This window comes from Rhincodon typus, chromosome 17 (genome assembly GCF_021869965.1).
Source record: "Rhincodon typus isolate 14 chromosome 17, sRhiTyp1.1, whole genome shotgun sequence".
Taxonomy (NCBI): domain Eukaryota; kingdom Metazoa; phylum Chordata; class Chondrichthyes; order Orectolobiformes; family Rhincodontidae; genus Rhincodon; species Rhincodon typus.
The window spans coordinates 27,576,885-27,599,375 of record NC_063348.1 but is presented as its reverse complement, the minus strand read 5'-3'; the positions used below and the strand labels follow the sequence as shown (position 1 = coordinate 27,599,375).

The 22,491-nt window shown below is 39.7% G+C and overlaps 1 protein-coding gene and 1 long non-coding RNA gene across 6 annotated transcripts in view; one reads left to right on the top strand and one right to left on the bottom strand.

Annotated features, from left to right (window-relative positions):
* The window catches only part of dennd2b (DENN domain containing 2B), a 397,329-nt gene that overhangs the window by 293,688 nt on the left and 81,150 nt on the right, over positions 1-22,491 (bottom strand). For 2 of the 5 annotated variants that reach the window (XM_048606821.1, XM_048606827.1), the window contains exon 1: positions 892-990. The exons of 1 other annotated variant lie outside the window; for it this stretch is intronic. The gene's annotated coding sequence lies outside the window, so the exon portion shown is untranslated. 2 more of the 5 variants (XM_048606826.1, XM_048606822.1) reach the window with 2 other exon arrangements.
* The window catches only part of LOC125485199, a 59,806-nt gene continuing 38,610 nt past the window's right edge, over positions 1,296-22,491 (top strand). Inside the window, exons 1-2 of the long non-coding RNA XR_007263940.1 lie at positions 1,296-1,486; positions 12,153-12,202. This is a non-coding gene — a long non-coding RNA (uncharacterized LOC125485199). The remainder of the gene's footprint in view (positions 1,487-12,152; positions 12,203-22,491) is intronic.

The window sequence follows — 22,491 nt, the reverse complement described above, 5'->3', positions numbered from 1 at the left end:
GATGCAATGCAGACTTTTCCTGTTTCAAAAAGTGGAAATATCTTAGGTCAGCAAAAACAAAAAAAAAAAGGGGAAACGTATCAAAAGCACCTTATAACGGCATGCTTAACCTGAAATATAACACTATATCTATCTATGTGGGCACAAGTAGGCAAGAGCTGGTTCTTTTATGTATCTTAATAAAAAGTAAAAAGAGTGAAGAGTGTGATAATGTCCAGAAAAAAAAAAAGACCTCCTCCATCTCCATACTCCTAATGTGGGAGTGAGCCTGCAGCAGAGGTAGAAATGCCTCCACAGCCTTGGCTGCTTTTACTTTCAATTAGTTCCAGGTGTTCCACTGGGTACAAGGAACAGCGAAGGCCACAGCAACATCTCCCACTCAGCACAAAACAAAAATCGAACCAATCACAGCCACACTTCATTATTTGAGAGTAGACAAAAGGCACACTGTATAGAAAGTGCAAGAAAACTACAGTGCCCCGCTTGCCCAAATCCAGGGACATAAGAGAAGGAAAATGGCCGAGAATATCAATGAACTGAACAGTAAGTAAGCCACATGCTCATGGAAAAGCTAAGTCAAATGGTGAAACAAGGACGTCTTCTTTATTTCTTTAAATGAACAGATTCAGGGTCCAGGCTGGGAATAAAGTATGACGAGATTAAATAAAAATTACAACAAACAACATTAAAATATCTGAAAGAATGTAAATCCAGTACTTTTAAAGAGTTATTTTTTAAAAAGTAAACAAAATAATCACATTTTAATAGAAAAGTACTCTTAATCCCCCCCGTAAAGTTAGCCCTACAAATAGCTAAAAATGGTTATATGTACATTTAGTTAATATTTAATTTTTCTCAGTATTTGTCTAATAGAATCCAACATGACATCACCTTCCAAAGTTAAATATGCCGGTGTGCTCCAGAAAGCCGAAAACCAGCGTTAAGTGCCGTGCTATAAACCTTAAAGTATGTAGAGTTCACCCTTTATTACCTGCAACACGCAGTGCCTTCCTCTCCCCTCCATTCCGGTTTATATTTCCCAGACAAACCTCCCTATTAGCTGAACTGCTACTAACAGTAGTTTGGATTCAGATACCTACTGGGTTTCCCACAACTCCCTCACATGACCTTCTCAGCACACTTCCACTGATTGCAGAATGCTGACAGGCTGGGCTAGTCACCATGGCAACTGTTGTCCCTGCTTGCTGTTCTGGAAGGGTTCCACGAAACAGCATATGCCTTTTGATTAAAAAGTTTTGCAAGAGCTCTGCTCCTCCTCCCTCGCTGAAGGAGCAGGAGCGAAGAAGCTTACACACTGTTTCCCCTCAAAGGATAGAATTGGCTCATCTGGAGATACCGCCTTAACTTGTTTTATGTGTAAACGGAGGCAATAACGCATTACCACGATTCGGTTCTCAGAACACGATTAATATTTCCTCGCCTCAAATTTTTTAAAAGGTTATTGACATGCAGGCTTTCCCTAAATGTAAGAAGATGAGATGAATAATGCTATTGTGTTGCAAGTATTCATAGGCATGCCCAGCTACCCACCAGAAACATGTTTAATGCGTTCCTTTCTTTGTTTCGGTAAAAGTTTTGGTCGTTTGTGAGTATGGCTTCGGGCAATTTGCATCTCGTTACCGTTTATCTGATAGCTTACATGTATCCTCTGTTTTATTTGCGTTTTGTTTCAATGTGTAATTGGAGTGAAGGATGATAACATCCAGGTGTAGCACTTTTGTTTGCGCTCAATACTAGGGTTAAGTACGCCCAAGTCAGGTACAAACCCGGAGAGATTACCTCACCTGTTTATTTCTGTGATTCCTGCAAGTGCCTGGTTACCATATGCCTCTAAAATAATTTAAAACAAATCTTTGAAGTTTGCATTGAGCTTGCTTGAGTTGGCTGTGTTTCACTTCATTCTTCGTTTCTAATTAACATGTATGATTATCTGACACTGTCCTGTATCTGTCCTTAAAATCACTTTGTAGTAAAACTGAAGGTTTATTGTTTGGTAAGTTCCACCTCCGGCCATCTGTATCTCAGAGATTCAGCTAATCGTGGACACATTCCTTCAATTTCTGTAAGTTTTATCATCCGTGATAAAAGGAAAAGAAAATCTTCTCAGATGTAACAAGAGAGCAGAGCTGGAAGATAATCACAAAAATAAAGTGAAGCCTAGAAGCATGAATTAAACCAGTTTTAAAAATTGGTAAAATTTCAACAGTTTTTGCATTTTTAGAGCTGCACTTATCCAGGCAAGTGGGGAGTATTCCATCACACTGTTGCCTTGTGCCTTAGAAATGATGGAAGTTAGCACAGAATTCCCAGGCTCTGACTTGTATTTGTAGACCAGTATTATACAGACTATACTGTTGAATTTCTGGTAGATGGTAACCCCCCAGGATGTTAATAATGGGAGTTGAGTGAATATCAAGGGAAAATGGTGAGATTCTCGCTTGTTAGAAATGAATATTAACTGGCATACGTACAAGATAAATGTTACTTGCTGCTTATCAGCCAAGCTTGAATGTTGTGTAGGACTTGTTGCATATGGGCATGGACTGCTTCAGTATTTGAGAAATCAGGAATCTACAAGGAGGAACTCCCACAGGGATGACTCAAGACTGAGATGATTGACCCTCAATGACTAAAATGGTCTTCCTGTGGTCTGATTTCTGAACACAATGCTACCAAATCCGATGAGTTTTTCCAGCAATTTCTGTTTTTGTTTCTACTTTCCAGCATCTGCAGTTCTTTCAGTTTTTACTAAAATCATCTTCCTTTGTGGTAGGTATGACTCCACCCAATGGAGTTGACCCCAAATTCTTTTTTTCAATTTTACCATGACTCTTTGATGTCAAGGTCAGTCACTCTGACCTCCCATGTGGAGTTTAGCTCTTTTATCCATATTAAACAAAGTTTGTTACGAGGCCTGGAGCCAACTGGCCTTGATAGAACCTACTATGAAAAACAGTAAGGAGGTTATGGCTGAGTAAGCCACACTGAATACACTGTTGACCACACCATTGATCACTGCTGATTGACAGTAAACTGATAGTAAGAGGAGGTATGGATTGGATATGCTTTGCGTGGACAGAATATACATGGGCAATTGTCAGGTAGATGCGTGTTGTAGCTGTATAAGAACAGCTTGGCTAGGAGCGTGGTGCCAGAGCACAAATCTTCAGTATCACAGCCGGATGTTGTCAGGACCCCTAGTCTTGGTTTTTCCAGTGCCTTCAGCCATTTTTTGATATCACATAGGATGATTTGAATTGGTTGTAGACTGGAATCTGTAATATAGGATGCTGAGGAGGCCAAAAGGGATTTTGCAGTCTCCACAATCGGTAACATCACAGGCACGTGAGAAAGTATCTTGCTTGATTTCCGAAGACACCAGTCAATGCAAATAGTTTCTGACATCTTAATCAGGACTGATGTCAGACTAACAGACTGAAGATCGATGTGGAGCTCTCCTCTCATTATTATTTAATTGTGCACCATCATTTATGGCTGGATATGACAAGACCAAAAAACTTTGATCTGATCCTTTGGTTATCAAGAGTGCTAAGTGATCCTATTTCATACTGCTTCTGTTGTTTAGCATGCATGTTGTGCTGTGTTGTAGCTACACGCATTTGGTATTTCATTTTCAGATATGCCTGGTGTTACTCCTCGTATACAATTTTCAATGAATCAGGGTTATTGGGCTGACTTGAAAAGTTAGAGTGCCTGCCCACATATCATACACAACGGAAGGTTTTATGCTCAAATTTACACTAAAGACATCTTGTCTCAAAAATGGATGTAATGGGATTTTCTTCCCCATAACAAAACACCTATTTCATTGGAGCTTTTCATCTTGAATTCAGCAGGACAACTTGCAACTGTGATAAAGGAGAAAGGTATTATTTACATTGTATGATTATAGTATGATTAAGACAGTGCAGCTTGGATTGTAGGAAGTGGAATTTGATTAGTAAAGGCTTTGCTAAGGAAATGCAGCAGTTAATGATAATTGACAGTTAACAGTCAATACTCAGAAAGGTCCTCACTGAAGAACCAATCAACTTTCCTGGTTTAAAATCTAAACCATCTGGCAGTTAACTGAAGCAATTGTTGATGATTGACATTCTCCACGGTAATGCTTCCAGCAGAAGCAAATTTGCCAAACAAGCAGCACTCTCCTGTCAGTGTAAATTTGGATTTTCCCTTTACTGGTATTCTTGCAGATTGTCCTGATGAGTGCAAAATTACAAAAATAAATTTGTCTTTGTTTTCTGTCCTGCCAAAAGGAGATTTTATTTAAGTCAAATCTGGTTTGAGACTTACAAATTCCCTGCTTAGACAATCAGTGATTTTCTGTTTGGCAAGACAGTGGGAAGAATTTTAATCTGAAGAAGCACAAGTATTTGTCTATGGGTAGTTAAGAGTTAAATCTGCCAACAAAAAAAAAAACTGAGCATATAGGGTAGCTGGCTTCAATCCAATGACTTCAACATTTAATTCTAGCATGTTAAGATGATCTTGACTCAATTCAACCAGTTTTAAGTTCAATCATAGAATTCCTAGTGTGGAAACAGACCATTTGGCCCATCAAGTCCCCACTGACCCTCTGAATAGCATCTCACCCAGACCCACCCCATCCCTGTAACCCTGCATTTCCCATGGCTAATCCACTTAGCCTACACATCCCTGTAGACTATGGGCAGTTTAGCCTTATCTTTGGACGTTGAGAGGAAACCGGAACACCTAGAGGAAACTAACACAGATACGGAAAGGTGGTCAGTGTTGGGTTTGCACAGTTGCTCGAGCTGGAATCAAACCCGGGTCTACGGCGCTGTGAGGCAACAATGCTAACCACAGAGTCCCCATGAACTCATGCACTTCTCCAACTAATTATCCTCACTCTGGCCTGCAATTAAGACACCAGTGATGAAAATCCCACCTAGTGAGAGTTGACACCCAATCAGAAGTCAGCAGTTCTTTACCTCAGAAATCCCCAGAGGAACACCCCATCCTCCCAGTCAGGTACAAAAGAATCAAGCACAAAGGTAAACTGGCCTTTTACTGGCAACTTAAGGGCATTCAATCAGTGGTGGGTCAGAAAACTTCCCCACCCAGATCTTCTGGAGGAATCGAGAAGGTGGCAGTGTTGGTTTATATCACCAGCTCACATAACTAGGGCCCCTTCCTGTGCCCAAGCTTACCACCTTCAGAAGTAAAAGGTTCTTCCCCTGGTTTCTAACTTTCAACTCCCAAGAGTACCAATTCAGCTTTGGCCATAGGCATGAAAATGAATTTCTGTGGAAACGTCATTCAGCACTATCCTGATGCTACATTTGATCACCTGAGAAGAATATCCCAACATCTCATGAAAATCTGAGAACAAATATTGTTTGAGGCTGAACGCAACATGTAGCACAACTGGTCAATCAGATTCCTGGTCCGAATTGTTTTAAAAGTTCAGCAATGCTACAAGACTATATTGGTCAGCTAAACAAATTACAGTATTTTGGAATCCCATTCACTTGTACATGAACAATGTATTACTTGTTCAACACAGAAAAACATGAGGCATTGCTAAAATTATGATACTAGTTAATCTTAATTGTAAGGACTGTTTCCCTGTTTGTTAATGTCATTAACATCAGCAGAGAAAATGTAATCTTAAACTAGAAGTCAACAAATCCCAAAGATCTGATGGTCCACATCAGTGTTCTTTAAAAAAAATAGTTGCAGAAATTGTAAGTGCACTGGTTATGATTGTCCAAGATTGCCTATATTCTAGATGTGTTGTAGTGGATTGGAAGTTAGCAAATGTAGCAGCACTGTTCAAAAAAGAACGAGAAGAAACTAGAAATTACAAGCCAGTTAGTCTGACATCAGTCCTGATTAAAATGCATTGAATAGTGTCTTTGGAAATCTAGCAAGATACAACCCTATGTACCTGTAATATTACAGATCATGGACACTGCTTAAGTGAACCGGCCAGTTACATTTCCTTTATTTTCCTTCTGATTTATCCCTTAACTGTGCTTATTGTCTGCTTGATTCGAGCCCCCTAGAGATAGGGAGGCTGATTTCATTTGGCTGTCCAGCTCCATATCATAATAAAGGAGATAAACTCAAATGAGACAAAGATCGGAAAGTGGAATCGAGGTAGAAGATTAGATACAATTTTATGGCATGGCAGTGATGGTTCGAGGGACCATATGAGATTGGATTTCACATGGCACCACATTCCCTGCTACTACCCCCTTCCCCAATGTTCAACCAATAAATTACTTGTTAGCTTGCCCACATGAAACTGAGCTGGGAGCAGCTCACATCTTTCACAGTGTTACTTCCACTTCCATCTGGGAGGAAGTTCTGGTGGACAGCTCACTAGGGCAATCAGATTGTGTTACTGGTTGTCCCCAGCAGCGATTAGATGGAGTGGTAACCAGTGCTGGAATGCAGGCAGCCTGTCAGGAAGAACACTACCGAAGCCCAGACTTGAAGCGTTACCTCTTGGATTTTGGCCAGGCTTGACACCTGACTCCAGCTAAGGGTCTGGGGAGGGTTGGAGGGCTGGGATTGAGAAGCCATGGAGGAAGGTTAAAGGTGGAGTACGATCTTAGCAAGGAGATGGAGGGTCTCTGGACATAGCAAACCCCACAAAGCAGATAACCAATTCCAGCCCGACAGCAGTCAGTGGCTCTCCCAGTCCCTTCCCTACCCACCATAATATGGGGAACAAGTTGGGACTGGGCAGGAAGAGACTGGGAAAGCCACCTGCTTTACTTTATGACATCCCTCCTCTCCATCAAATACAACAGTAGTGGCCATAAAATCCAGCCCACAATATAATCCTGTTTCCAGTTCTCATGGTCTTATGTCCTTTTTAACTCTCCAAATATTCTTAGCTTTTTTGCATTTTGTTTTCCATTGCATCTCCCCATCACTGAAGGAGTTGATTAGTACTGGTATAGTGAGTGTGACAGCAGCTCTCCAGTTACTCATCTATGTTTGACATACTTTTCACTTATGCAATGACTGTCATTTAGTTAGTTAACCATAAAAAGCATTATATGCGAGGTCAAATCTGTCCTCATCCTCATGCGTTTAACTAAGAAAATGGTAGTGATAAATGGTGCAGGCTATTCTATTAGGATTCAAGATCCTACTGTCAGGCTCAAGTGAAGCTTCCCACTTTGGGTAAAAGTCAATTGCCATTTTTCTTCACCTGAATTAGCCAATTAAATAGGTTTGCCATACAACTGAAGATATCACTTTGGCTCCTGAGGGCTGGTGTGGTGCATTGGTCATGTCTCCACGCGTGAGCCAGATGGTCAGAGTTCAAGTCCTACTGACTTCAGTGGTATGCAATAACATCTGTGAACAGATTGATTATCAAATATCCTGCAGGCTGGTTCTTGAAGATGAAGAGCCAATGGGAGACCCATCACTTAAAGTAATAGCAAGATGCCCTTGTGGGTAAGTGAGGGAGAAAACATCCCAAAAATGGAGACACGTCTTCCAAACTTTTTCAAATATAAAATAAGAAAGAGCTTTGCAGCTGGTTCACCACTATTTAGGTGATGTCTTGTGTGCGCGCGCACACGCGCACGCATGCATGCATGCCGTGAGTTTGGGAGGGTAGGGGTTGTGGTGGGGGGAGCAGGGGAACGGGAACTGCAATTGCTGCTAAAATAAGGTAGACAAGAGGATGTCTAAATTGTCCCAACCTGGTTTTCAGACAGCTGCACTGTCACCTATTGCTTGAAGACCACGAGACCAACTGGAAGATTCTAAAGTCTTACGTAACCATTAGTTGGCTTAATTGGTCGTCAGTGGCATGGAGTCAAAATGGAGCAAAATGCTGTAAACTGCCCATATCCATTTCTTTTTCCCTATACCTAGAAGTGTTATCACACACAACTGAGCGACTTTCCCACCACCAAAATTATCATGTGTTTTGTTTTTTTTAGAAACTACTAATCACCACTAGCAATCACCCATGTAGCCAATTTAATATTTGCAAGCAAAGCCCATTATGAGGCCATGTCCATTCTTACCCTTTTGAATAAACTAACATTCAGCCAATAGTGGTCACTTGCAATAACACTTCATTAAGATTTCTCAAGTAATTAACCATATAAATCTTGTAGATGTAGAAAAATTACCTCAAACAGAAAATTTCAATTTAATAACCAGGGTACACAGTGTAATGAGGAAACAGAATAACATTTTTAGTGAATGGTGGGGAATGGTAGTGATTTTTCTTTAGAGCTGGTATTTCAGCTTTCCCAAGAGATTATATGGTACCAGATAGGTGTAGAGCTCTGCATTGTGATTCATTAACTAAATGGGAAAGGCTCCGAGCCAGTGGATCTTTTACAGCAATTGACTTCCTATGTTTGTAAAAGCAATGAATTTTTTAAGAAGCCATTAAATATCGGAATGGGGACGCTTTAGAAGCTTCCGGAGATGGTCTGAATGGCCTACCTTCGCCATAACTGTTATAACCAAAAATGACCAGTACATGCAGTGCTGTGTGGTTGCTAGTTTGACTCTGCAAATCTTCTCGGATTAAATGGCTCAGTTCAATCATAGCAGACAGCTGAGTCTGGGCCTGTACCATTTCTCTGTCATATCCAGTTATCTGATTTATTGCTTTATGCCTAGTATTTGGGACTGGACTAGCTGCAAGCCATTTGCCTCCCCTTCCATCTGTGCCCTTTCCTTATCTTTCCATTGCACAGTAATCTGTAGTGACTGCTGCATACTTACTCTGAAACAGAACATTTTAACAAAGCATTCAGCTCTCATCATTTTAATCACTTCAAAAGTTTCACATGCTTCTCACCAAATTAGAAAATGTTTTGCATCAAGATACTTAAAAGTCCTGATGACACCAATAATATTTAATATGATAGTGGCAGGAAAGTTAATCTGGCTGAAAGGAAATGTGGAATAGGAAAGATGGCAAAACGGGAGTAGGGGAATTACAAGGTCTATTTTATTACAATGGTGATGGAGTCACTTTCTGTGGGTCTCACATGGCCACGAGCACTCCCCAGTGTAAAGTGCTAGACCTACGTTGTTCAGCAGTCAGGTATTCGTAAGCACAGAACAAGGGTAGTTCATAAGAAATACAAATGTTTCCCTTTCTGTAGATGCTGGAAGACCTGCTGAATGGTACCATCAGTTCCTATTTTAATTGCAAATTTCCAACATTTACAGTACTTTGGTTATGTAACATAACACTTCCCTGGATTGGACCACCAAAAGATTGGCAGCAGATTTCAAATGCAAGGACAGTAGAACAATACAGGCAAGTCATTTTGCACCACTCTCCCTGGAAGTGGACTATAATATGAAAAATATCCATTACCTGTTAACCAAACAACACCAAAAACTTGTATTTTTCCCCCTTGTCTTTTTGTTAGTGATGCATGTCCTATAAATGGTGACAAATAATATGTCTGATATACAGTGGGAGCTATGGGTATATGCCACTATTTAACATAATTCACAAATATTTCATTATTGTTTGATGCAAAAGAAAATCTTGGTCAAGTTGATATTATACCAAGCTCAAATAAGTTTTAGTCAAAACTATTTGATTGAAGACAAAACCTTTTGGCTTCTGACGTACTTAAACATCCACCAAAAATAAAGCAAATCAGCTCAATTTTATGCCAAATGCATTATCAAATTTTAAAAAGCACAGAAATTTCAGCTTGCAGATAGCCAATTCATCATCTGTTCAACAGAGAATGTGTTCTCTTCAGTTTAGCATTCATATACTATTCAAAATAAGTTTGCTTGCCAAATACAGAAGAAAGCTGTGACCACACATGGTTCTTTTCAACATTTTATATACTGCACCATTTCTGTATGAGGCAATTAATTCCTGTGAAAATTGAGGATGCAAAAATCAGTGAGTTTAACATCTGACAGTAGAGGTTTAATTGTATAGAAGAATACTTTGTTTCTCCGAGACAATGGGCTTTACTGCAGTGATTGTTTAACAAGGAGGGTGACAGTCAACTAAGGATTTTTTGACGTTGCATGTTCATGTTACACTCAGCATCACACAAGTAAATGAGAAGAGCAGCTCCAGCTTTAAAACCCCACCCACTGTAGATCATTTGACAGGAAATCAATGGAAGTCTTCAGGCTAAAATTGTTATGCCATACATATCTGGTTAATCATTGAAGGGATTGGGATTTTTACAGAAAGACATTTTTGTTCAATATTAATACATTATTAACATCAATGCATCAATTAATACATCTGGCCAATGATCAAAAGATTGTTTGAAGATCTAGGCTTTAAGGGGCATCTAAAGGTTAAGGAGGTTTGGAGATGGAATCCTAGATCTCAGGGTTTAGGCAGAGTCGGCACTCAATGAACAATTAAAAATCAAGAATGTGTAGATACCAGACTTGAAAAAGTCCAGATAGCTCACAGGATTGCAAAGTTGGGGGAGGTTACATGGTCTTGCCTCTCCCTTTGAAAACAAAAGATGAAAATATTAAAATGAAGGCATTACTCAACTGAAAGTCATTGTAGGTCAGTGAGTATAGGGATCTTCAGAGAATGTAATTTGGTACATGTAAAGATATGGGCAACTCAAATGACAAACTCAAGTTCAGGGAGAGTAGAAAATGGAAAGCCAGCCATGACGAGTTCTCCTTATCACTCTACATTAACTTGTGTCACTGGATCTTTTATAAACAGTCAAAAGAGCAAACACAGTCTGGTCTAAAGTCTCATCTAGAAAACAGCACTAACGTTGCAGCATTTTGAGGACTGAATTACAATGGAGTTTGAATCCATGACCTATTGACACAGAAATGAGAGTGCCACTTCTTATCCAAGGTGGACATGTTATATTATCTATTTTCCTGCTAATTTTTGAATGTCGAGTTAAATGTTCTTACTTTTATGATGATTTTATTTTGACTTTTAATTTTAGAAAGAAAGATCTGCATTTATTCAATTTTTTATGACCACTGAACATCTCAAAGCATTTTACAGTCATATATTTTCAAAAAGTGTAATTATTTTTGTACTACGAAATAGAGAAGCTAATTTGTGCTTAGCAACCTTCCACAAACAGCAAAGTGATAATCACCAGATAATGACTTTTTTTGTGATGTTAATTGTAGAATAAATATTGTCCAGGATGCTGGAGTAACTCCCCTGATTTCCGTTGAATCTGTACTATGGGATGTTTTCCATCTATCCGAGTTATGGTAAGGGGATTTAATGATACATCCAAAAGGCAGTACCTCAAACAGTGCAATGCTCCATTAATACTGCAGCACCAGTGATTCTTGTGCTCAAACGCTAGGGTGGGATTTGAACCTTTTGATTCTGGGGTAAGGGTGCTGCCAACTGAGCCATTGCTGACACTAACTAAACCTACATGTCATAATTTAAGATCTAGTTGGTCACTATTGGGCCAATCAGAAAAATGTAAAGGGACTTAGCCTATTGATCTGAACCATTTTAGATCAGAAATAGTCTTTAATTTTTTTCAAAGTCAAATTTTCTGCATGAATTGCACATGTCATTTTGGGACTAAACTTCCATCATCCTGGATATTATTAGTAATGACAAGGCACCTATATCCTAAAGCAATTTCATAAATTTTAATCCATGGAAAAAGCCTGAGTCTTCCCAAATTATCCAGACATTCCAAGTGTGGGCCAAAAGAACCTTGCTCTGTGTCATACTACATCTGACTTGAAAGCAGCACTGGGTGAATCAAATTGAAAGTAATCGTTACATTTCGCTCCACTGACGGAGTAGCACAAAACTTTACCAAATATGGTTTGATAGGAGCAAAACATTTCTGTCTAGTTCAAGCTGAATCTTTCAATAACAATGCATAATGATTTGAAAGCCAAGTTCACTGACAGAATTCATGGGTTGGACCTTAACCCCCCTCCCCCCCCCCAAAAAAGGAATGAGCTAGCTTTTATCGGGCTTAAAATGAAAAAAAATAAGCTAAGCAAAGCCATAATGGGATGAAGGCAGGAATGTTTGTTGCAGGGGTACCACACTCTCAGGAATGTTTCATTGGGGGTTATTTAAATATTATAATGACACTATGTGACTTCACCCCTAGTCATTCTATTTTTACCCACAGGTGGATGGATGGCAGTTTAAAAAGGAGAGTGGAAGGATTGATTCCATGAGGTAAGCACTGTTACCACACTGTTTTTGAGCCAGGAAGAGCAGGAGTGCTGCCTCTGGGCCCAATATGCCACCCAGTAACTACCATTTTCCCCTCTTCTCCTCAAACGCCTGTTTGCTCCCTGCTCCCCATTACCATCTGCTCCCTTGAAGAACTATTAGACTCATTACCACATGATCAAGATCCATTAGACCAGCAAATAGATTCAATCCATGATCATACAACACTCCATCTTTACCAATGGTCCAACCACCATTGAACACCACATACTCTGCTCACACCATCTTTACGCCAAGTCACCTCCCTCCCCCGCTGCCCAAGTCCACCCACATGTAATGAGAAAGAAGCCAGAACACCATTTGACATGCACTCAATCTGGATTTCCCACATAGTCCATAATCCTACTTCCCCCAAATTCACCATCTTTTACACTCTTAACAAAATAACCTCCTATCTTCAGCCAAATGCAGATTCTCACATGATAGCCCTCCAGCCTCTCAAACAATCTACTTGCACATGGGAAACCAACCGCCCAGTTAATTCATTTTTCCAAGATTCCCTCCCTCAGAGAATAATTCCTACCATGCTGCTGCACAGAACTCACCCAAAATGCAGGCCCATGTTACAGGTAAATTCAAATATTGCTTCAATGGTTTGGATGGTTGCCAAGTAGTTGGGTAGATAGAGGAGCCTGGTTATTCAATTCAAGTTTATACATGTTATGTGATTTTTTTTTCAGATGTGTATCTGATTAGCAGCTCTTTGAATTCAACCTACCTGTCATTTCTCTGTAATCAGGCTGTTTATTTTCAAATCTTTGGCTTTGGAGCCTTTGAAGAGAAGACACTCTATTTGGAATTTATGAAGAATATGTAAAACAATGAAGCAATAAAACAATAATAAAAGTGTCTGAGATAGTAATCATGGGTAATTTTAATCTACCTATAGATTGGAGAAATCAGATTGGTAAAGGTAGTTGGAAGATGAGTTTGTAGTGTATACTGTGAATAGTTTCATATACCAGCATATTCCAGAGTCAAACAGAGAGCAGATTGTTCTAGTTATGGCAACATGTAATGAGACAGGATTAACTAAATCACAGAGGACTTCCTAGCAGCAGGAACATTTCATAACTGATTTTCACATTCACATTCGAAGGAGAGAAGAATGTATCTATAACTAGTGTTTCACACGAAATAAAGGCAAATACAAAGTATAAGACAGACCTGTCCAATGTGAGCTGGGGAACTAGGTTAGGGGGTAAGTCAGTAGAAAGGCAGTGTCAGACATTAAAGTAGATACTCATAACACAAATATTTCCAGCGAGAAAGAAAGACTCAGGAGAAGGATGCACTATTAGTGACTAAAAAAGGAAGTTAAAGATTGTATCAAATTGAAAGAAAAAGCATACAATTCCACAACCATATTTTGCAGGTCAGCGAACTGGACATAATATAAAAGCCATCAAAGAATGATGAACAAAAAGGGTGGGAGAAATTGAAGATAAAGTCACCATTGTCCCATAGGGCTGCTCTCTCAGAGAGAGACGACTGGTGGTGCTTTAACCCAAGGGTCACCACACCTCAGGTGAGCGGAGAGGTTTAGAAAGAGTCTTTCATGGTAACCTCAGCCAGTGCAGGAATTGAACACATGCTGTTGGTATCAATCACTCTGTACCATAAACCAGATATCCAACCAGCTGAGCTAATATGAATTAGAGATCCAACAAGAGGAACAGGGAAAAAAAACAAACAGAAAATAGGAGCAGGTGAAGGCCATTTGGCCCAATGAGTCTGTTCCCCTTTCGATAGGATTATGTCTGATCATTCAACTCAGTACCCTGTTCCTGCTTTCTCCCTATAACCTGTGATCCCTTTAGCCCGAATACTATATCTCACTCCCTCTTGAAAACATTCAATGTTTTAGCCTCAACCACTTTCTGTGGCAGCGAATTCCACAGGCTTACCATTCACTGGGTGAAAAAATTCCTCATCTCAGTCCTAAATGGTCTACCCACATCCTTAGATTGTGACCCCTGGTTCTGAACTCCTGATCATTGAGAACATCCTTCCTGCACTTACGCAGTCTAGTTCTATTAAGATATCCAAAAGATCCACACTGCCCTCCCACCCCATTCTTCCAAACTCTACTGAATGTAATCCTAACTGATCCAGTCTCTTAATATATATCAGTCTTGCCATTTCAGGAATCAGCCTGACAAATCTTTAGTGCACTCCCTCAATTGAGTTATAGATCATAGAGTCCTACAGCACGGAGTCAGGCCCTTTGGCCCAAACAGGTCCTCGCTGACCAAAATGTCCATCCACACTAACCCCATTTCCCTGCATTTGACCCATATCCTTCTAAACCTTTCCTCTCCATGTATTCGTCCAAATGCCTTTTAAAACATTGTTAATGTACCTGCCTCAATCACTTCCACTGGCAGCTCATTCCATAGGTGTATGGTGTAAAAAAAAAAAAAAAGTTGCCCCTTAGGTTCTCTTGTATTCTTTCCCCTCTTACCTTAAACTGATGCCCTCTAGCCCTCAGTCTTTTACCCAGGGTTGGGGAACCAAGTGCATTCACCTTATCCATGCCTCAAGATCTTATACACTTTTATAAAATCCCCCTCAGTCTACTATGCTCTAAAGAAAAAAGTCCTAGCTTGTCCAACCTCTCCCTATAACTCTGTCCCTTGTATCCTGGCGACATCCTTGTAAATCTCCTCCGCACTCTTTCCAATTTAATAACATCCTTTCTATTGCAAGGTGACCAAAACTGAACACAATACTCCAAATGTAGCCTCGCCAACATCCTGTACAATTGTAACATAACTCCCCAGCTTCTGTACTCAAAACCCTGACTGATGAAGGCCAGTGTGCCAAACACCTTCTCCACTGCCCTGTCTACCTGTGACTCCACTTTCAAGGAACCATGCACCTGCACTCCAAGGTCCCTCTGTTCCACTACACTCCTTAAAAGGTCCTACCATTCACCATGAAACTCCTACCTTGATTTGACTTTCCAAAATGCAACACCTTACACTTATCTATATTAAACTCCATTTGCCATTTCTCAGCCCATTTCCCCATCTGATCAAGATCCTGCTGCAATTTCTAATAACTTCCTCACTGTCCATGTTACCGCCTAGTTTAGTGTCATCTGCAAACTTACTAATCATGCCTTATACATTCTCATCCAAATCATTGATTTAGGTAACAAACAGCAATGTCCCCAGCACAGACCCAAGGCACACCACTAATCACAGGCCTCCAGTCAGAGAAGCATCCTTCCACTATTAGTCTCTGCTTCCTACCATCAAGCTAATTATGTGTCCAATTTGCCAGCTCTCCCTGGATTCCATGTGATCTAACCTTCCAGAGCAGCCTACCACGTGGAGCCTTATCAAAAGGCTTTACTGAAGTCTATGTGGACTACATCTACTGCCCTGACCTCAACCACCTTCCCGGTGACTTCAAAAAACTCTAACAAATTTGTGAGGCATGATCTCCCATGCATGAAGCCATGCTGACTACTCCTTATCAACCACTGTCTTTCTAAATGCATGTTTATCTTATCCCTCAATCTTCAAGTAACTTACCTACCACAGATGTTAAGATTACTAGTGTATAATTCCCAGGTTTTTCTTTGCAGCCCTTGAATAAGGGCACAACATGCCCTACCCTCCAGTCTTCCAGGGCTTCACCTGTGGCTAACAATGATGCGAATATATCAGCCAGGACCCCTGCAACTTCCTCTCTAGCCACTTGCCTCTCTCAATAGCCAGAACATCCTTCCTCAGGTAAGGAGGCCAAAACTGTACACAGTATTTCAGGTGGGGTCTTACTAAGGTCCTGTAGAATTGCAACAAATATCCCTCCTCCTGTACTCCAATCCCTCGCCATGAAAACTGACATACTATTTGCCTACTTCACTGCCTGCTGCATCTGCATGTTTAGTTTTATCAATTGATTTACAAGAAAACCCAGATCATTGTCGCACCTTCCCCTTTCCTAATCTGTCACCGTTCAGATAATATTCTGCCTTCCTGTTTTTGCTACCAAAGTGGATAACCTCATTTATCCACGTCATATTTCTCTTGCTCACTTGTTTATTTGAATAAGTGAGCAACTTGACCAAAAACATACTGAACCATCTCTGCATCCTCCCGACAACTCACCCTCCCACTCAGCTTTGAGTCATTTGCAAACCTGGAGATATTACATTTAGTTCTCTCATCTAAATCATTACTATATGATGTGAGTAGCTGAGGTCCAAGCACTGATTCCTGCAATACTCCACCAGTCACTGCCACTTGGAAAAAATATCAGTTTGTTCCTAGACATCTGCAGTTCCTACTATCTCAGTTTGTTCCTACTTTGTTTCTCTATCCATGTCAATACATTAGCCCCCAATCTGATCTTCTTCTTTAATTTTGCATGCTAATTGAGACCTTAAAAGCTTTCTGCAAGTCCAAATAAACTGCATCCATTGTCACCCCCTTACCACTCTACTAGTTAAATCACAATATTCCAGTAGATTTGTAAAAATGATTTCCCTTTTATTATTCCATGCAACTCCATCCGATCTTGTCACTGATTTCCAAGTGCTCTGCTGTTAAATCTTTTATAATAGACTGGAGTATTTTCCCACTACTGATGTCAGAGTAGCCAGTCTTTCGTTCTCTGTTTTCTCTCTACCTCCTTTGTTAAATAATGGGGTGAAATTAGCTGCAATCCAATCCGCGGGAACTGTTACAAAGTGTATGGAATATTGAAAGATAGCCAATGATTCCAGAGCCACTTCCTTAAGTATTCTGGGATGTAGATTTTTGGGCCCTGGAGGATTTATTCGTATTTAATCCTATCAATTTCCCCAACTCCACTTCCCTACAAATACTGGTTTCCTTTAATTCCGCTCTCTAGACCATGCAGAACCAAAATGTGTATTTAATTGATCTGATTTTCTTGGTTCCCCACTATAATTTTGCCTATTTTTGACTGGAAGGGACCTACATTTGTCTTCACTAATCATTTTTCTCTTCATATATCTATCAAAGCTTCACAGTCAATTTGTAAAACACAAAGAGAATTTGAGTGTAACAAAAAGGGAAGTCTTGAAGTGCAATGAGAGAGAGGGAACCCAAGAAATTTGAATTGAGAAAGGCTTCAATTTTGTTGAAAGCGAGTAGCAGGCAGACTTGACAAAATGGGTCAAAATTCACTCCTGGTTCAGATTTGCAGTAATATTTGCCTAGTGCCTAAAGGTAAGAACTGAAATGGATTTTGTATAATTTGACAAAATTGCTACAATTTTACAATAGATTAGAGAAATTTGGATGTTTTTATTAAAGAGCATTTTGGTAGGGAAAGCATAAGTTTATATGACATAATTAAAACTAAGTTTACGAGTTAGTCTGACAAGCTTATTGGGAAAAGTTTAAAGAATTGAAGAAACAGACAGAATCAGTAGATGTTGAAGAAAAAAAAGTGTTTGATCAATAGTATAGGGTGATGAAACTTGTTCAAGGTTCTGAAAACCTGAGAAATATAAACATTTGCAAACAGGATTTTAGGAAGTTTACAAACAGAATTACTTTAAGAATCAGGTCCCACTTAGAAAGCCATAAATTTTCTAAAAAATATGGGAAACTGCAGTTTCAGCTGAAAGTTATGAACTATCCCACAAACACATACGTGACAGTAAACCTTTGTTTGCAAGTCCATTCTGCAGCTGGAGAGAAAATCAAGTTGATAATGAATAGAACACTAATTGCCATGAGGCAGTGGCAAAAAAAATGTTTCTTAGAGGAGGGAAAGTAAGTGTGGGACATAAATGTCATTCAAGGAGTCTCACCGTTACTTTTGCCACAAAACGGGGAAGGTGAAAAGTGAAAGCTGACTGTCTGAAATTGAAAGCAAAGTTGGTTTGTTTTGTGGATTTACCTGCATCAGAAAATACTACACCCAGTGAGTGAAACGAGTAACAAAACAATAGAATCTAAGATAACAGTGTGGAGCTGGAGGAACACTGCTGGCCAGGCAGCATCAGAGGAGCAGGAAAGTTGACATTTCAGGTCGGGACCCTTCTTCAATTCTCGATTTTCTGAAGAAGGTTCCTGACCGGAAACGTCAACTTTCCTGCTTCTCTAATGCTACCTGGCCTGCTGTGTTCCTCCAGCTCCACACTGTTATCTGACTCCAGCATCGGCAGTTCTTACTATCTCACAATAGAATAGAATGTGTTTACAGTGGGTGTAAACTTGAACATTAAGGAATACAGGAGTTTTCCATTTGAGAGTGAAGTAATTCCAATTTTGTCTCATAAAAAGGTAATTATTTTTATTGATACAAGGTTCATTTAAAAAATGTTCTGCTAGCAAATAACATGAAATTAGCACAGTGGCTCAGTGGTTAGCCCTGCTGCCTCACAGCTCCAGGGACTCTTTGATTCCAGCCTCTGTGCAACCTGCACATAGACAGTTGCCTTTCTCCCCCTATCTCTATGGGTTTCCTCCAGGTGCTCCGGTTTCGTCCCACAGCCTAAAGGTGTGCAGGTTAGGTGGATTGGCCAGAGGAATTGCAGGCTTACAGGGATAGGGGAGGGGTGTGGATCTGGGTGAAATGCTCTTCGGACCAGTTTGGACTGGTGTGTAGCCTTGGCAAATAATGTAAAAGATAATCCAAAGAGAGAGAGTCTACAAGGACATGAAGAGCAGAGAACAACTTGAGACAGAAGGCCCCTTAAAAGGACAAACAGGTCACCTTCGTGTTGAACCTCAGGATTTGGCAAGTGATATTAAAATGAATATTTCTGCATCAGTTTTTACTGCGGAGAACAAAATGGAGGCTAGAAAATGCAGGGAAATATGCATTGATGTTTTGAAAATAGTTCACATTACAGGAGAGGAACTGCTGGAGGTCTTAGAAAATATAAAAGTAGATAAATCTCCAGGACCTGATCTAATGTATCCCAGGACTTTGTGGGAGTTTAGGGAGGAAATTGCAGAGCCCCTTGCAGAAATATTTGTATCACCTATAACAATGGGTGCAGTGCCAGATGACTGGAGAGTGGCTAATATTGTGCCTTTAAGAGGGGATGTAAAGAGAAGCCTGGGAACAGACCTGCAAGTGTGACTTCAGTTGTGGGAAAGTTGTTGGAAGCGATTCTGAAAGATAGGATTTACAGGCATTTGGAGAGGCAAAGACTGATTAGAGATAGTCTGCATGGTTTTGTGTGAGGGAAATAACGTCTCATACACTTGATTGAGTTTTTTCAGGAAGTAACCAAGAAGATTGTCGAGGGCAGAGAGATAGACATTGTTTACTTGGACTTTAGTAAAGCTGTTAACAAGGTTCCACATGGTAGACTAATTAGTAAACTTAAATCACATGGGATTCAACGTAACCTTGCCAATTGGATACAAACTTGGCTTAACAACAGGAGGCGGAGGGTGATGGTGGAGGGTTGTTTTTCAGACTGGAGACCTGCAACCAGTGGTGTTCCACAGGGATCAGTGCTGGGTCCAGTTTTGTCATTTATATAAATGTTTTAGATGAGAATATAGAAAGCATGGTTAGTAAGTTTGTGATGACTCCAAGATTGATGATATAGTGGACAGTGAAGAAGGTTACCCAAGATTACAAAGAGATCTTGATCAATTCGGTCAATGGACTGAGTGGCAGATGGAGTTTAATTTGGATAAATATGAGGTATTACATTTTGGAAAAACAAATAAAGACAAGACTTGTATAATTAAAAGTAGGGCCTTGGGCAGTGTTGTAGAACAGAGAGACCTAGGGTTTAAAGGTACATAATTCTTCGAAATTTGCATCACATATACAAGGTGGTTAAGGAGGTGTTTAGGATGTTTGCCTTCATTGCTTAGATCTTCAAATATCAGAGATGGGATGTTATGGAGAGAATGTACAGGACGTTGGTGAGGCCTCTTCTGGAGTACTGCTTCCAGTTTTAGTTGCGTTGTTATAGGAAGGATACTAAGCTGGAGAGGGTTCAGAAGAGATTTACTAGGATGTTGCCAGGAATGGAGGGTTTGAGTCATAAAGAGAGGCTGGATAGGCTGGGACCTTTTTCTACTGGAGAGTAGGAGGTTGAGAGTTGACCTTTATAGAAGTTTATAAAATAATGAGGGGTATAGATAAGGTGAATGACAGGTGTCTTCTCCCTGATGTGGGGGATTTCAAGACAAGGGGAAAATTTTTAAGGTGGGAGGAGAAAGATTTAAGAAGACATGAGTAGCGTTTTTTTTTACACAGTGGTTCGTGCATGGAATGAACTTCCAGAAGAAGTGGTGGATGTAGGTACGGTTGCAACATTTAAAAGACAATTACACAAGTATATGAATAAGCAATGTCGAGGGATATGGGCCAAGCGCAGGCAAGTGGAACTAGTTTAGTTTGGGATTATGGTTGGCATGGACCGAAGGGTCTACTTCCATGCAATATGACTCTGATTCTACAATGGGCTTAATGGCCTGCTTCTACATTGTAGGGATTCTACGAATCTATAATTTATCCCCAGTGAGTTTGTTAAATAAAATTGTTCTGATGAAAATTGTTTACCTGTTCCATTGTGCAGTGAAATTAAACCCTGCTTTAGTGAGTGGATCTGTTATTGAGAGAGTGCAAAAAAAATAACTGGACTTGGCCCAAGGAATTGGAGGATTGGGTGCTAAATATTCCTAGGTACATAGTATTCAGAAAAAAAATAGAAAAGGAGGGTAGCAGTATTAGTTAATTAAAGCATTGCAGTGCTGGGCAAAGAGGTCATCCCAGAAGATTCAAGGTCAGAATGAGTATGGCTGTAGCTGAGGAACAATTAAAGTATTGAGTGTAGTCTATTGACCTCCAACTAGTGGGAAAGAGTTAATGCCTTTCAATGTTGACTCTCTATCATAAATCCTAGAGTTTACTAGATGGAAATTAACATAGAAGAAAAATTTTGTTTGTGACAGTTGCCAGATAGTCAACCATTTATTGTGTATTCCCTATACATTAGCCTTCCCCAAATGCATCATCTCATACTGCTCCAAAGTGAACATTATTTGTTACTGTTCTGCACACCTGACTCATCCACTGATATCTTCGTGTAGTCTATAGCTTTTTTAATCATCAACTATAGAGCAAAGAAAAAAACAGAATCCAAAATACGAGTATAAAAGGTGTGAAATATTCATGGTGATTGCTTGAAAACCTATAATAATGGACTGGAATTTCATATTCTCCAGATACAGTTGTACATTCAATCTAAACAAATGTTTTAGTTTAGTCTTACATTTATTTGGCTAGAGACCTGAAAATTGGCAGTAATATAATTTCAAGGTGGCATTCACTATTTATTTCATTTACTTTATATGCTTTGTGTTCCTTTCAATGGGTCTCAGCCATACGCATGTAATTTTTTTCTCAATTTGTAGCAAAGTTATTTTTAAAGCAGGCATGTATTACTTGTAAGCAATACAAAACCAGAAATATTTAATCTTTGCAGAAAGTTACTACCCCAATTAAAAACTAATGAAGTCTCACTGAGCTTAAACAGTGTCACAGTGCCAACAAGTTAAAAATCTATACTTCTACAGCGGACAATTTTACATTGAAATGAGCAAAGGTTTAAAGCTAAGTAAATTCATTTGATTAATTATTTTCACTCCCCATAAAATTTAACTGCAACTAAAGGTCAAAGGTTAGTTTGAAAAAAGATTTCTTTTTCAAAGAAAAGCATTACAAATCTGTATGAATTTCCTGTACATGTGCAGCATAGTTTATGCCCCAAGGAGAGGATAGAATATTGCAGTCAGTCCTGTGGAAAAAGTCAGACAATAGACAACCTCCGGTCTACTTTAGTATACAGCCCTTCCCAGTCCCACAGTGACCTGCAGCACTCGATGTTTTATTTATTTGTTTAAATTCCTAGGACACTGATCATCTGATAATATGGAGGAAATGCCAAGCTGATAAAACAAATACCATGTTGCAGATAGAAGATGTATTGCAGGGTGCTCATTGGAAATTATATGGATTGAGGGCGGTGGTGGCTTTTCCAAAATCTGGATACAATATCAAAAGATCCTGTCAGAAAGATACTGAGAAAAATCCCTTTGAAAGGCCTGTGGCTGGTATTTTTTAATAACCCCAACCCAAAAAACATTAACTTTCAGTCATTAGTTGACAAGAAAGTCAAAAACAGCCAGCTTCTCAAGTGAAGATAAAATGACCATTTTATATGTGACTGATGCATATAGTGATAATTTTCTAGTAAACTTGGATATCTA